Source organism: Ailuropoda melanoleuca, chromosome 5 (assembly GCF_002007445.2).
Source record: "Ailuropoda melanoleuca isolate Jingjing chromosome 5, ASM200744v2, whole genome shotgun sequence".
NCBI lineage: Eukaryota > Metazoa > Chordata > Mammalia > Carnivora > Ursidae > Ailuropoda > Ailuropoda melanoleuca.
Window position 1 is genome coordinate 100,895,224 of NC_048222.1, and position 14,775 is coordinate 100,909,998.

Consider the following 14,775-nt stretch of genomic DNA (forward strand, 5'->3'; position numbering starts at 1 on the left):
GTGAAAGTAAAGCACTATGTACTTTCTGAGATCCGAAGGGGTGAATCCAGCCTGGTAATATGCTCTTGAATGTATTTGTCTGTTTAAGGGGTAGGAGTTCCCCATATATCCTTAAAAATATCAAATATCAATATATACATTTGCTCATCCAGTTTTCATTAATTTATAATAAGAGGGAATTCAAATTCAAAAATTAAGGACACTAAAAGCCTATAGAGTTTTCATATTAAACTAGTTTTGTAAGTTGTATTCATCACTTGAATGCCAGACACTTCAAAGTAAAGATAAAAACTTAATTAATATTTTAAAACATTACTGAAAACAATTTCCCTAGAAATTTACATATCAGTACAAAAAATAAAATTTTATACACAATGTATTTTCCATAACAACCAAAAAAATACTATTACATAAGTAAAGAAACTATATGGCATTTTAGATCAGAAGGAAGAGACAGTTTTCTTTAAGAAGATAAGACCTGTTCAAGGATAACGATTTTTCAGTCGTATGTATTGCATCATGTTTTGAAAATATCAGTGGTTCACTTATTGTTTTAATAGTATTAAAACTGATGTCTTTCACTGTTGCCAAAGCAGTAGCTGATAATAGTTAAGTGTCCACAGTTGTATTACCTGAGTGATAAAACTGCATCTGGAAGGGTTTTAATACTTTAATAAAAGTGGCCTAAACCCTATTTCTAAGTTGAACAAGACTACTTTGACTCGCCCAAGCCCATACCACTAACCATAAGAATCTGGAGTTAGAGATCAGGTGTCCAGTTTTCTAGTAATCTGCCCACCATTCCACAATTTTGAGAATCCCATAAAACTTTTCACACTAACTTTGGTAACCATGGTCATTATCAACTTGGTTCATTGTGATCCTCTCAGATGTCCCTTATTCTTCCAATGCCTTCTCCATTACTCCACCAGATCAAGGCTCTTTGGGCACCTGCACTACGGCTTCACGGGTGGGGGAGGACTGAAGTTTCTCAAGCCCTGAGTCACAGGCAAAGATACAATGGAAAAAAGGAATTTCAACAAATGGGAGAAATTGCATGTTAGTCAAAGTAGTTCCCAAGAATAAACTAGTACAGAAAACACATTTTCCTGATGTCATTTTGGCTCTAATTTCAGTAGTGCTGTATTAACAGGTATTTAGACCCATATGCTTCCATGCTACATGAAGCAGAGATCTTATCAATTGCCCTGCTTCCTAGGTACATTGCCTGGCAGAATAATTAATGGTATGTAAATGCTTAACTGGAGACTTCCCTGAATTCTTTTTGTTTTAAAATTTCATGTGATTCGATTATTTTGAAACATGTTACATGTAATTGTATAATGTTAACTAAATTATTGGTATTAAATTTAGGCTGTTGTTTTAAGAATTACTTGAGGAGATGTACTTAATGTCTGCTTTTTAGTAGCATACTTCATGTTATGCTGAATTAAAGTTAATCATTCAAGATTTATTTTTTTGGGTGATATTATTTTCTGATTCTGCCAAATTTCATTTCATAACTTCAGAAAATGTGGTACGAGTTTTATTTGTGGGCTAACAATGAAATAATCATTGCCTTTTGCAGCAACATGGATGGACCTAGAGAGTATAAGGCTAAGTGAAATAAGCCAGAGAAAGACATATACCATATGATTTCACTCATAGGTAAAACTTAAGAAACAAAACAAAGAAAAAAAACAAAAACAAAAAACCAGACTCTTAACTATAGAGAACAAACAGAGGGTTACCAGAGGGGGGGTGAGGGGTTGGGTGAAATAGGTGACGGGGATTAAGAGTACACTTATCATGGCGAGCACTGAGCAATGTATAAAATTGCTGAATCACTATATTGTACACCTGAAATTAACATAACACTGTATGCTAACTACATCAGAATTTTTTAAAAAAAGATGAAATAATCATATGCTGATACACCTTTTACTAGAAATGACTGAAAAATTTTCAAAAATGATTGAAAATTTGGATATAAACTTTTCTTTTACTTGAAATCCTACACAAATTACAAAGGTAATGTAATCACAAAATTATCAAATAATTAGAAAGTGCAAATAGCAAAAATAACCCACATTCCCATTTCTCCAAAATAATCATAGTTAACATTTTGTACTCTTCCACCTTTTAGTTTCCAGTGCATTTTTTCCTGCAGTTGGAATTAAACTGAGTGAAGAAAATAGAGATACAGTTTCCTCTATCTCTCTGTTTTTCTCTATGTCTCTCTGTCTCTCTCCCATGCCGCCTGTGTATACATATGTGTTGTATTTCTATATATCTTTTTGCATATATATACACACATAACAATATATATATATACACACACATAACAACATATATAATACATATATGTACACAAATAGCAATATTTATATACACACACATAACAACATATATATATTTACACATATACACACACAATATATATACACACACATAACATATATATACATATATACACACATAACACATATACATATATATATACACATAACATACACACATATAACATATATATACATATATACACACATATACATACACATAACATATGTACATATATACACACACATAACTATATACACCATATACACACACACACATAACAATATATATATTGTTGAGTGGAAAACTTGGGTAACCAAATATGCAGTTTGATCTCATTTTCTATTTTAAAGAATAAAAAAAAGTTTGAATACATGCATGTATACATATGTTTTATTTCTATATATATCTTGTTCCAGAGTTTCTATATATATTTGGTTACCAGAGTTTTTCACTCAATATATAATGAGCATATTTCCATGCTATTATGCTTTTTCTGATAATCGTTGATGCTGCAACTACAATTTAACCTATTTTGGGCAATTTGTTTCCTTATAAATGTTTACTATTGTAAGTAACAATACAGCAAACATTCTTGTAGTCAATATCCTTGTTATCAAGACGGTGGACCTCATTAAATCTATAAAATGAAAAAAATCATAATATTTAAGGAGTTCGTTAAAGGCTTTGTATCTGGTATTAGAATGTCAGGCGGGGCACCGAGGTGGCTCAGTCAGTTAAGCATTGGACTATTGATTTCGGCTCAGGTTGTGATGTCAGGGTCTTGAGGAACTCTGCACTGGGTTCCGCACTGAGCGTGGAGCCTGCTTAAAATTCTCTCTCCCTCTCCCTCTGGCTCTCCCCCTGCCGCCCCCTCACTCCCCCTCCACTTGCATTGTCTCTCTTAAAAAAAAAAAAAAAAAGAATGTCAGGAAAGCCAACAGGTTGCGGAACACAGGTCTTGAGATAGTGACCCAGGAGGTTTCACTCTGAGGATGAACCTCGCTGCAGTGCGTGTGCAAGAAAGGAAAGACATCATGGATTGCTTTGTCAGATCCCATCAGCACTATAGATAAACAAAAGAAATTTCATAAACAAAACTGGAAACCTTTTTATCATTGCCAGGGAACTCTAAGACATGGACCGGGAGTCTTTTAACAGGGAGAGAAATTCAGTTTCTCAAGATGGAAGGAGTTCTGGAGATTGGCCGCATTGTAATGTAAGTGTGCTTAGCACTACTGAGCTGTACATTTAAAAATGGATGAGATGGTAAATTTTATGTGTATTTTACCACAATTCAAAAAAAACTGCACAACAGAACAAAATGCTTACTCATTCATCTATAGGATAGATATAGAGAAAACTTCTCCCCTAATTAAAGATACGTCTTTCCGTGGGTCTGATCAGATCGACTTGCTCATCCTGGACGACACATCCTTGATTCAATCACAGTTTTGAGGTATGTCTTAGCTGCTTGGCTTAAACCGAGATTGAACACTGAGTAGAAAAGCAACATTTCAACCACACTAGCTAATAGCTCCTCCTTTCAAGATTTTTTTTTTCCCTTGGATATTCTTGCCCACTTAATTTTTGAGATAAGCTTTAGGGTTCTTTTTAAGCTTTTAAATCAAAATTACAGTTCTTGGTAGAATTGCAATAATCGTGCAAAATAAGAAAAGATGTTGGGGGGGGAGCTGGGCGGCTCAGTCGTTAAGCGTCTGCTTTCTGCTCAGGTCATGATCCCAGGACCCTGGGATCCATGGAGCTCCGGAGTTGGGCTCCCTGCTCAGCAGGAAGCCTGCTTCTCCCTCTCCCACTCCCCTGCTTTTGTTCCCTCTCTTGCCGTCTCTCTGTCAAATAATTTAAAAAAATCTGTTGGTTTGAAAAAGAATAAAACCAATCCCTTTCTGAGACTGATTAACATTCTCTTGTATTTTTGTACATAAAATTAATGAACCTGTGGTGCTCATGGGTTCCCTTTGGGGAAAATCCACTGTGATCCCTACCATCCTACACGTACCCAGGGTAACTTCGTTACTTTCTTTTCTACACCGTTTCCTTTCCTTAACCAACTGCTATTGACGGTCTCACCTTTGTAGATGAAAGTATGTACTTCCCCAACTGAAATAAGAGCTTTATGAAGACAGGAACAATATTTTATACATCTTGGTGTTTCTCCTTCCTCAGTGGGGTCTGGATGAATATTTCTTTGCTGATAAAAGAGCAAGTTAAAAATAGAATATAAAAGACTGCATATGTGTTTATAATGACTATAGAGTACATATACGAACAAGGACCCTGTTATATGATGAAATTATATAAATTCTTTATATATAGTTAAAATGGCTTTAAAATGAGTATGATAACTATTGCAAATAGCTTAAAATTTTATTTTAAATATTACATCATTTTTTCAGTCCAAAACAAAACAAAAATTTTTTAAATGGAAAACTCTCTGTGTATGTGTGTGTGGGACTGCATTAAATTGGAAAAGCTCATATATTCGAACATTTACAATTAAATAGATTGAGCCCTATCAAGAGAACTCTTTTCTTTCTTTCTTGGTATCCTTCCTATGGTAATATTCAGCAACAACATTAAAAAAGAAGGCATGGAGGAAGGAAGGGATGGTGGGAGGGGGGAAAGATAGCAAGCCCAGGGCTCACTGGCTCATTCAGTCTACAGGATGAATCTTGGTAGAATAATCTATTAACTAAAGCTTAAATTCATATATGCCAAGTGTGGATGCTGAAACTAGACTCAACAGTGAGCCTTCATTCTGGTGAGTGGAGGGTATGATCACTCTGTGGCTACTTGTATCTAATTACTAGATTTAGAACTCAGTTACACCTTTAAAGCTTGTCCTTGTCATCTCCACAAGGCTACCAGATGTTGATCGTCCCATATACAAACTGCTTGTTCATCAAGCAGTGAACAAGCTGCCGTGTCCAGTGTAACTGGACTCAACACCAGCCAGGGGTGAAGATCTCTGTTAAGCAAAACACAAACACAAACTTAGTATTGGGTTCCAGAACTAACAACTGGTAGGTTCAAAGTACTAGATTCACAAGTGTGACACTGTGGTAATAAGAAATAAATATTTGGTATTCACTTCTGGCACAGAGCTCCTACAACTTTTGGAATCTCTTAAGTGATAAGAGCAACCTAGGTGTCTTTTGTTATGTTAACATGGTGACTGTACTTTAGGAAGAGGGCTGGTTGCTAGGAGACCCACCCCTGTGTACTTTAGGGGAGAGGGGCTGGAGGTTCAATCCTTTGACAGTGGGGGATGATTTCATCAGTCATGTCTTACGTAATGAAGCCTCCATAAAAACCCAAGTGAATGGGGTTTGGAGAGCTTCCAGGTTGGTGAACACAGATTTGGGGAGAGTAGCCCACAGGGATAGGGCGTGGAAGCTCAGCGCCCTTTCTCATACCCATACCCTGCCTTATGGATCTCTTTCTCAATCCTCAGGCTGTTCCTGAATTGCATCTTTTTATAATAAACAAGGAATCTAGTAAGTAAAATGTTTCTCTGAGTTCCATAAGCCACTCTGTCCAATTAATGGAACCCAAGGAGAAGACTGTGGGAACCTCCAATCAGAAGCACTGGTGATAAATAACCTGGGTTTGCAACTGGCATCTGAGGGGGAGGGGGCTGGGGCTCAGAGGGTCAGGGAGTCATGTGGGACGGAACTCTTAACCTGTGGAATCTGATGCTCTCTGGGTACAGAGTGTCCGAATTGAGTGGAATTGTAGAACGCTAGGCTGGTGTCGCAGACTTTCTTGTTGATGGTGTAGAAAAAACTCCACACATTGGAATTAAGGTACAGGATCCATTTAACAAGGAATAAAAGAGTACACCAAGGTCCCTTTCCAAAAGCCAACTGTTATTACTATTTTTTGTTATTATATATAATATATTATATATGTATTAAAAGCATGCAATTATTTGTTCTTTGTATCACCCTACATGTACCATAGCTGCACAGTGCTTATACCTTGGAAAACTTTCCAGACTAATGCACATAGAAATACTTTGTTCTTATCTACAGTTTTATGCCATTACATCACATGGATATTTGATAATTTACTTGGACTGTTCCCTTTTAAAAGACAATTTATTTCCAATCCTTTGCAAGTATTACAGTGTCAAATAATAAATCAGACAAATAGTTACATTACCATTAACATGCTATTTTATTTGTATACAAGGGAAGCCAATCAATAAATTGATTTCATCTTAAAAAAAAAAAAAAGACTAACAGGACTTATATAAGAGGAAAAGTAAAGAAGAAAAAAGGAGGAAAGAAAATACACCAACCATGTGGAAATGCGACCTATGTTTTCCTCTCCTTGGGTAAACTGCTGATGAGCTGTCAGCTGTCTGGGCCCGTGGGGGTGTTCTGCCCCAGACAGCTGGATAGTCATTGAAGGAAACAATTTCAGTTATTATGGAGTTTTTAAAAAACATTGAGGTTTTTTTAAATGTTTTCATCCATTCTTTATTGTATTTTTTTAGATTTTTATTTATTTATTTGAGAGAGAGAGAGAGCACAAGCAGGGGGAGCGGCAGAGGCAGAGAGAGGAGCAGAGGAGCCTGATGTGGTGCTGGATCCCAGGACCCCAGGATCATGACCTGAGTTGAAGGCAGATTCCCAACCGACTGAGCCACCCAGGTGCCCCCAAACTTGAGATATTTAACCATAAAATATACCTGCCAAGTAATCTCTCTCAGTGTCTTTGGTTGCCACTGTGTCTTAATCAGGTCAGGTCTGCACCAGTCCCTTCACTGGCTTTTCTCACAGGATATTGGAGAGAAGAATCACGGGCGCATCATTTTACACGTGGCTTAGCACCGTCATAGCGACAACGCTGACAACTGGAATCCCTGGATCGAAAGATTCGTGCATTTTAACGACGAAAGCTATTGCCATGTTGCCCTGCACAGAGGTTGTATCCATGTGAGAAGAGGCAGGACACCCTTGCCTATGCAATCCACCTTTTCTTCCTTACCTCTAAATCACATTTAATTTCTAGTTTTTCAACAGACGTGATTAAAAAAAATATGGCTTTCTTTTGAACTCTACAAGTATGTTGATAAGTGCAATTACCACACGACCTCCATATTGAACAGGTGAAAAAGGAGGGCTGAAGATCATGACAAACCACAGAGCATAGCTCTTTCTCAGCAACAGAATTCATATTTTTACACATTCAATGAATTTCTAGATGAACAACTACATCAACTAAACAGACAAGACTCAGCATTAATACTGTGAGGTCCAAATGAAACAGCTCTGCAAGTCTTCCTGGTTCTGTTTTCTTTCCCCCAAATTCCAAACTTCCGTGTCAAGGCACATGAAAGAACAGCAGCACAGATGCCACAGATGTAGCGTGGATGCAGCAACTATGTCTCTCTTCGTCAGGGCAGTCAGGAGAGGCTTGGGGCAGAGCTCCAACTATAAAGTGCTTCAAACGTGTTTCTAGAAGGGTGCTACAAGGAGGCTTGCAGGTAAACCATTCTGGACCTGCAGATTGCTACACCGTGAAGAACAGTGGAATTCACTCCTCTACCTTGACTCCAAAGACCGTCAACCCTATGTAATCTATTTCAACAGCTAACTGTAGCTGGGGGAGTTTGTTTCTTGGGTCCCCAGGAATCACAACTCTGGTGGATGGCTGAGGTAGAAGTGGAAGTTGGATAATTCCTGGAGGTCAGGTGGGGTCTCCTGGAGGGCACAGTTCTGTCTCCAGGTATATGCGGACTTCATAGTTTGTGTGAGATTTTAGTAACACCTGTTAGCTGTGGGCTCACTGCTCTGACCATTCAAACACTGTGGGTGCCATTCTGCAAATCAGAGTTCCATGATTATTTTAATATACTGTATTTAACATGAAAATATGGGGGCACCTGGGTGGCACAGCGGTTAAGCGTCTGCCTTCGGCTCAGGGCGTGATCCCAGCGTCATGGGATCGAGCCCCCACATCAGGCTCCTCCACTATGAGCCTGCTTCTTCCTCTCCCACTCCCCGCTTGTGTTCCCTCTCTCGCTGGCTGTCTCTATCCCTGTCAAATAAATAAATAAAATCTTTAAAAAAAAAAGAATATTAAAAAAAAACATGAAAATACGAGTAAAAGTTAATTTGCTTTGTCACAAGAAATTTTAACTTGATAGATATTAATGAAAGAAGTCTGTTCAGTTCTTTAAATATAATTCCAATTGTAATATTTTTATTTATACCAATCAAGTTGGTATAAATTATAATCACCAATTTGTAAGGCATGAAAATCTTTTCGAAAATCTTATCTGGGCACCTGGGTGGCTCAGTTGGTTGAGCATCCAACTCTTGATTTCGGTTCCGGTCATGATCTCAGGGTCATTAGATGGAGCCTCATGTGTGGTTCCCACTCAGCAGGGAGTTTGCTGGAGATTCTCTTCCTCTCCCTCCCTCTCAGCCCCTCCCTCCTCAGAAAAATAAAACTTTAAAAATATTTTATCATCTATCGATATTAATAATATATCTTGTCTGCTGGGATTATTGGGAGTTTGATGAGATTATCTTTAAATGTCTTGATCAGGATTGCATCTGGACACCTCATACCTAAACCCTGACTTGAAAAAGTCATGACCAGAAAAAGAATTCAAGTTTGTCATTTTAAATTTTAAAATATTTTATTTTGAAATGTTATACAAGTTTGCTATTTAATATGTTCTCTATTAATTAATGTTTTTAAATATATATGGAAAATGCAATTAATTTTGTTAACCAAGCCTGAGATAGGCAACCTTAAACACTCAGACTCATCAATAATAACATTGTTTTTCTGATGTCAGATGAAACATCTTGGACCCACAGCTCTGCCCTTCCCCAAGAATGGGTCTCATGTGTCAGAATATATAACCAAAATTGTGACTCTTCCAGAACAAAGATTTGGCCAGGTCAACTCATTTTCTTCATGCTAGTTATAGATTCAGGAGACAAAATTTTCAACGATGTTTCCTTTTGTTAAAGAAGAAAGAAAATGTGCACAATATTAAGTGGATAAGCTTAATTAAAAAGTTCAAAGGGAAGGGAGAAAGCAGTGTCCTGAGATAGGGGAATGATTTTGGCAATATTAATGATTTTATAGAATATGGAAGCCCCATAAGTGAACTGGATGTGCCAAGTGTGAGTCTAGTTATACAGTATGCCTGAATGGATCAAGCAGAGTTCCTGCCCTCATATAGTTTATATTCTAGAAGGGAAGAGAAACACTGAACAAACAAGCAAGCACATATAAAATGTAATGTCCATCAGTTCTTAGTATAATAGCCTCTAAGCAGGTTAAGGAGATAGAATAATAGAAGCTAATAGAAGCTATGAAGGATTTTCAGAGGTCTATCTAAAGAGAATAATTCTAGGCAAAAACCTAAAAAGAGTGAATGAGAAACCATGTTAGTACCCGCAGAACAGCATTTGGAACTGTCGATCTCATGGGGCATGGTGCAGTCTTTGGTTTCATTCTGAGTATCATAGTATAGAATTGGAGAATTGAGAACAGTGACTTCACAAGATCTTAGGATATAGAAAGTTTCCTTAGGTGTTTGGGTTGACAATACACTTTAGGAGGTGAGAGTATAGACGTGGGAAGCTATTGCAGAGAAATATGGATAGTGGTGGAAGGAAGGGCTACATCATCAAATTCCAGATGTGTTTTGAGGGAGATGCTGCCGAATTTTCTCATGGGCTGGAGGAGGGTGTGGGAAAAATGGAAGAATAAAAAATGGGCTGAACAATGGAATCAAATGCCATTTATCAAACTCGGTGTCCCTTATCAAATGGTGGTGTCATTTATCAAACTGGGGACACTCAGAAATCAAGTTTGGGAGGGAAGCAAAGAGTTTTTATGTGAATACTAATTCCAAAAGGAGAGATCATATAGTTTGAATATTCAAATCAAAGGAAAGAAGCTCCAGAAATATAAATTTGTGTGTTAGCAGCATACAGATGGTATGGTATAAAGTCATGGGATTAGATAAGATCACCTAGAGAGTGAGCATAGAACAAAGAAGGAAAGGGAATCCCAGACCCCAGAGTGACCCAACATTTCAAGGTAAAAAGACAAAAGGACACGGCCCATATGACTAAGAAACATGGGCCAGTGTGGTAAGAGCAAATCCAAGAGAGGTGGGTTCCCTGGAAATCAACAGAATAAAGTGTTTCCAGTGACGAATGATGCACAGTGTCAAATCTTTCTGATAGATCAAGTGACCAGAGACTAACTATGGACCTGTTTGGTAAAACAGAAGTCCGTATAACCTGAAAATGAGATTTCAACAGAGTGATGGGATGAAGACCTGGTTAGGAGAAAGAGGGAAGAAAGGAAATAAAATTATAAGTGTACACCACTCTATCAATATGCTTTGCTATAACCAGAAACAGAGAAATGGGAGTGGGTATCATTGTTGAAGGGGATGTGGGGTCAAGGCTGGGTTTATTTGTTTTTAAGATGGAGAATTAATAGCTTATTTACAATAATTATTTAACAAAAATGAAAAAGAATTATGTCTCATGTGCTTTTAGGCAGTACAGAAAACAACTAATTTAGATGAGAATTATCTATGCCACTCACACAATATTAGTATTTCCCCCCTCAGCAAGCACAATCTAATAAGGAAAAAATGTCTTGAGTAATAAAATTAAAATTCAATGCCTACATACAGTGAGGATTTGTTACCTGTCAAGGTTTTTAGGTCAATGTTACACATTTCTGCCCTCACGTTAAAAAAAAGAGAAAAAAAAGTATTAACCAGTCATAAAGGCTGGCAACATGAATGTTTATTTAGAATATTTACAGACAAAAAAAAAAAGCATGGCTTTGAATAAAATTCCCTAGGTAACAAATATGTCTACTTGGAAATTCATTTAAATAATTATAATTCATATATTAACATGTAATTACAGAAAATATATTAAGTAAATATACCCATACGCAATTATTTTTTATTTTTTTAAAAGATTTTATTTATTTATTTGACAGAGAGAGAGACAGCCAGCGAGAGAGGGAACACAAGCAGGGGGAGTGGGAGAGGAAGAAGCAGGCTCCCAGCGAGGAGCCTGATGCGGGGCTTGATCCCAGAACGCCGGGATCATGCCCTGAGCCGAAGGCAGACGCTTAACGACTGAGCCACCCAGGCGCCCCCACAATTATTTTTTATGTTGAAGGAAACATTTGCAAGGAAAATTAACAGAACACATAACTACTGTGAATTCATGTATAGTACACCAAAATCTCCATTAGTTGCTGAATGTCTCAGCTTTAAACTACCCCCACATCAAGAAAAGGAAGGAAATGTCAATCTTCAAATAAATGATAATTATTATCATCCATGAGTCATGACAGCAAGTGAAATCTGTCATAAAAATATAAATGTGGCTTCCAGATGTTTTTGACTGGGTAAAAGGTTTACTTATGAGTCATATAGGAGAGTTGCTTAATTAGAAACTCCGGGCAAGATACATTAAAAAAAGAAGCTACTGTATTCCTCAACTGCCATTACATAAACAAAACAAGGAGATTGTTATCTGATTCATTAAAAATTAAAACGAAGTTAAATTGAAATGTAAAAAGTTGATTGAATGAGTCCGTATATGGAAGACTTGGAGGGTTTCACCCAGAAAACTTCTGTAAGTAATTTCTTGTTTCTTTTTTCTTTCCCCACATCATTGTAAAAGTATTTGTACACATCTATGTTTTTATCTGTTTCTTACTGTGTCATGAAAGTTAGAGCCAACCGCTTGAACACGGCTGGGTTTTCATGCAGCAAGTGGTCTTCCACGTGGAAGCAGAAGTTACATATAGCCCTTGCATAGATAGGGTTATTTCTGTTAACTTTTGGCATTTGGTAAAGAGACTACTTTCTGATTTTTTTTCTGGGTCTTTTAATCCCCCGTATAGACAAATACGTGGAACCAAAAAGTTAACAGGTTGGCATTCATTATTACCCCTACGAATTACAGACATTGTCACTTACTTAACTTATTCTCCCGTTCTCCTTTGATAACAGAACCATAATTACGTCGAGGGCAGCAAGGTATCTGGTTATATAGAAGCTTCGCATCCTTCCTATGGCTCGTGGTGACAAAGGACACACTGGCAGAATCCCCTGAAATCTGAGTTGATGTTTGCTGAGAAGTCTAGATAACTTGCCATTTTTCTGATAGAAGGAGACAGATGAGGGGGCTTTTCTACTTTCTTCCTGTCTTGAGCATAGCGTGTGAGCTGCAGTAGTCACATTGCAGGAAAAGCAAGAAGTTCCCAGGCACGTTGGCGGCCGAAATAAGGCAATAACTACTACTTCTGGATCTATGTTCTTTTCTTTTCTTTTTTTTGACCTATGTTCTTGTAAGGAGATTAAACCCCTAGGTGTTTAAAGCTGCTGGGAACAGGCTTTTAACGAGCTGGAACCAAACAAAACTCTGACTGACACATTTTTGTGCTATTCATACACACAGCAAAATGGTGAAGCCAATGTTCCATAATTTATATACTATTTGCATTTAATATTTATTAGTGTACTGGGGTATTAGTCCAAATCATGCTAGCTACTCCACTAGATGGAGTCCTGAATTTTTTTTTTTTTTTTTTAAAGATTTTATTCACTCGACAGAGATAGAGACAGCCAGCGATAGAGGGAGGGAACACAAGCAGGGGGAGTGGGAGAGGAAGAAGCAGGCTCATAGCGGAGGAGCCCCGACGTGGGGCTCGATCCCACAATGCCGGGATCACGCCCTGAGCCGAAGGCAGACGCCCAACCGCTGTGCCACCCAGGCGCCCCTGGAGTCCTGAATTTTAATGGCCTTAATGCAACAGAAGTAATTCTTAATGCACCTAAAAATCTGAAAAACAGGGTTGGGGGTGGGGGGTGGAGATGGTGGTTGGTGGTGGTCCTCAGTCCCTGAAGTCAGAGATCCAGGGTCTTCTATCCTGTAGTGAGTGAGCTCCAAAATGCAGCTGGTAGAGGTGAAAAGCACATGTAGAGAAATTCGTGGAAGGATCTCATATGCCCGACCTGAAAGTGGTGATGGATATCCCTTTTACACATTCCAGTGGTAGGAACTCAGGACCAGGCATCACATTGCTTGGGGAGAGGATAGCACAGGTCAGCTAGCTGTAAGACCCAGGAGGAAAGGGGAATGTCTGATAAATCCTCAGCCAGTCTCTGTCACAAGTAACAAGTGACGTTTGATGTATATCCGTCAAATTGGTATCTTCTTTTCCCAAATACTTATAATTACATGTGTCTGTGTCTATATCTATATTAGACTTTAATACCTACTAGATGCTCACTTTAATCTAAGCACTCTGCTCAATATTTTTCATGCATTTTATCATTAATCCTCCTATACACCTGTAAGGTAGGCACTACCATTATCCATACTTTACTGATGGGGATACTGAGGCTCAGGGAGTTTAAATAACTTGCCCAAGAAAACAGAGTCAGCAGAGTTGGAACAAGGAATTTTTCTTTGTTCCAGCACATACTGTGTTTTTAAAGAATACTTTTGGAACTGTAATGTAGCAATAACAAATTTTGTCATATCCAGGGACAGGCTTGATGATACGTAGTGATGTCACCTGTGTAAATAAACTAAATGTCAGGTCCTTCCTCCTAATATTCCTTTGTTTATATATCTGCCAACTGTATTTGGCCTTTTAGAAACTGGAGTGATTTTCAGGATTATTGTAGGTGAAAATGTCTTTATTTCTAAATATTTATTTGCATAAGCAGCCATCTCCAGATATATCTGCTTTATCTGAATGTAATTCATAAGGAATTGGGCAATACCTCAATGTGTCCTACAGTTTACATCATACCTGATCCTCTTTACCTTTCTGCTTTCTGGCATGATCTAAAGCTTCTCTATATTCTTCCATGGCTTGATAAGCATTGTTGCTATTCAGGACAGCTCTGTCCTTTAGTTCTCTACAAAATGGTACTTTGCCAAATATTCTATTAATTCCACCAGCTTCCAGTCATTGCCCATCTGCTGCCTGCTCAGTGAAGCATGTTTCCCCCTTTCCCAACTGTCCAACTTAATACAATGGTCTCCTATTTATAATAACCAAAATACTATGATATTTACACAAATTTATCTCCAAGAAAATTCTTTGATGACCAAATGTCAATTATGCAAAGTAACAATGACTTGTCCCCACTTTTACCTGTCTCCTACATAATCTTACCACTCTGAAGATAAAGTGAAACATACACTATGGTAACAACCGTGGTAAATAATGATGGCTTTTCATGTTACACGTCAAATTAAACTACATAACATATAAAGAATAATTTGCCTTTATTGCTAAGTATTTTAGAGATCTTTAATTAATTCATTCTCCAGACATCCCAGTGAGTTTGGTTAATATCAGTATCTCAGCTTTATACAT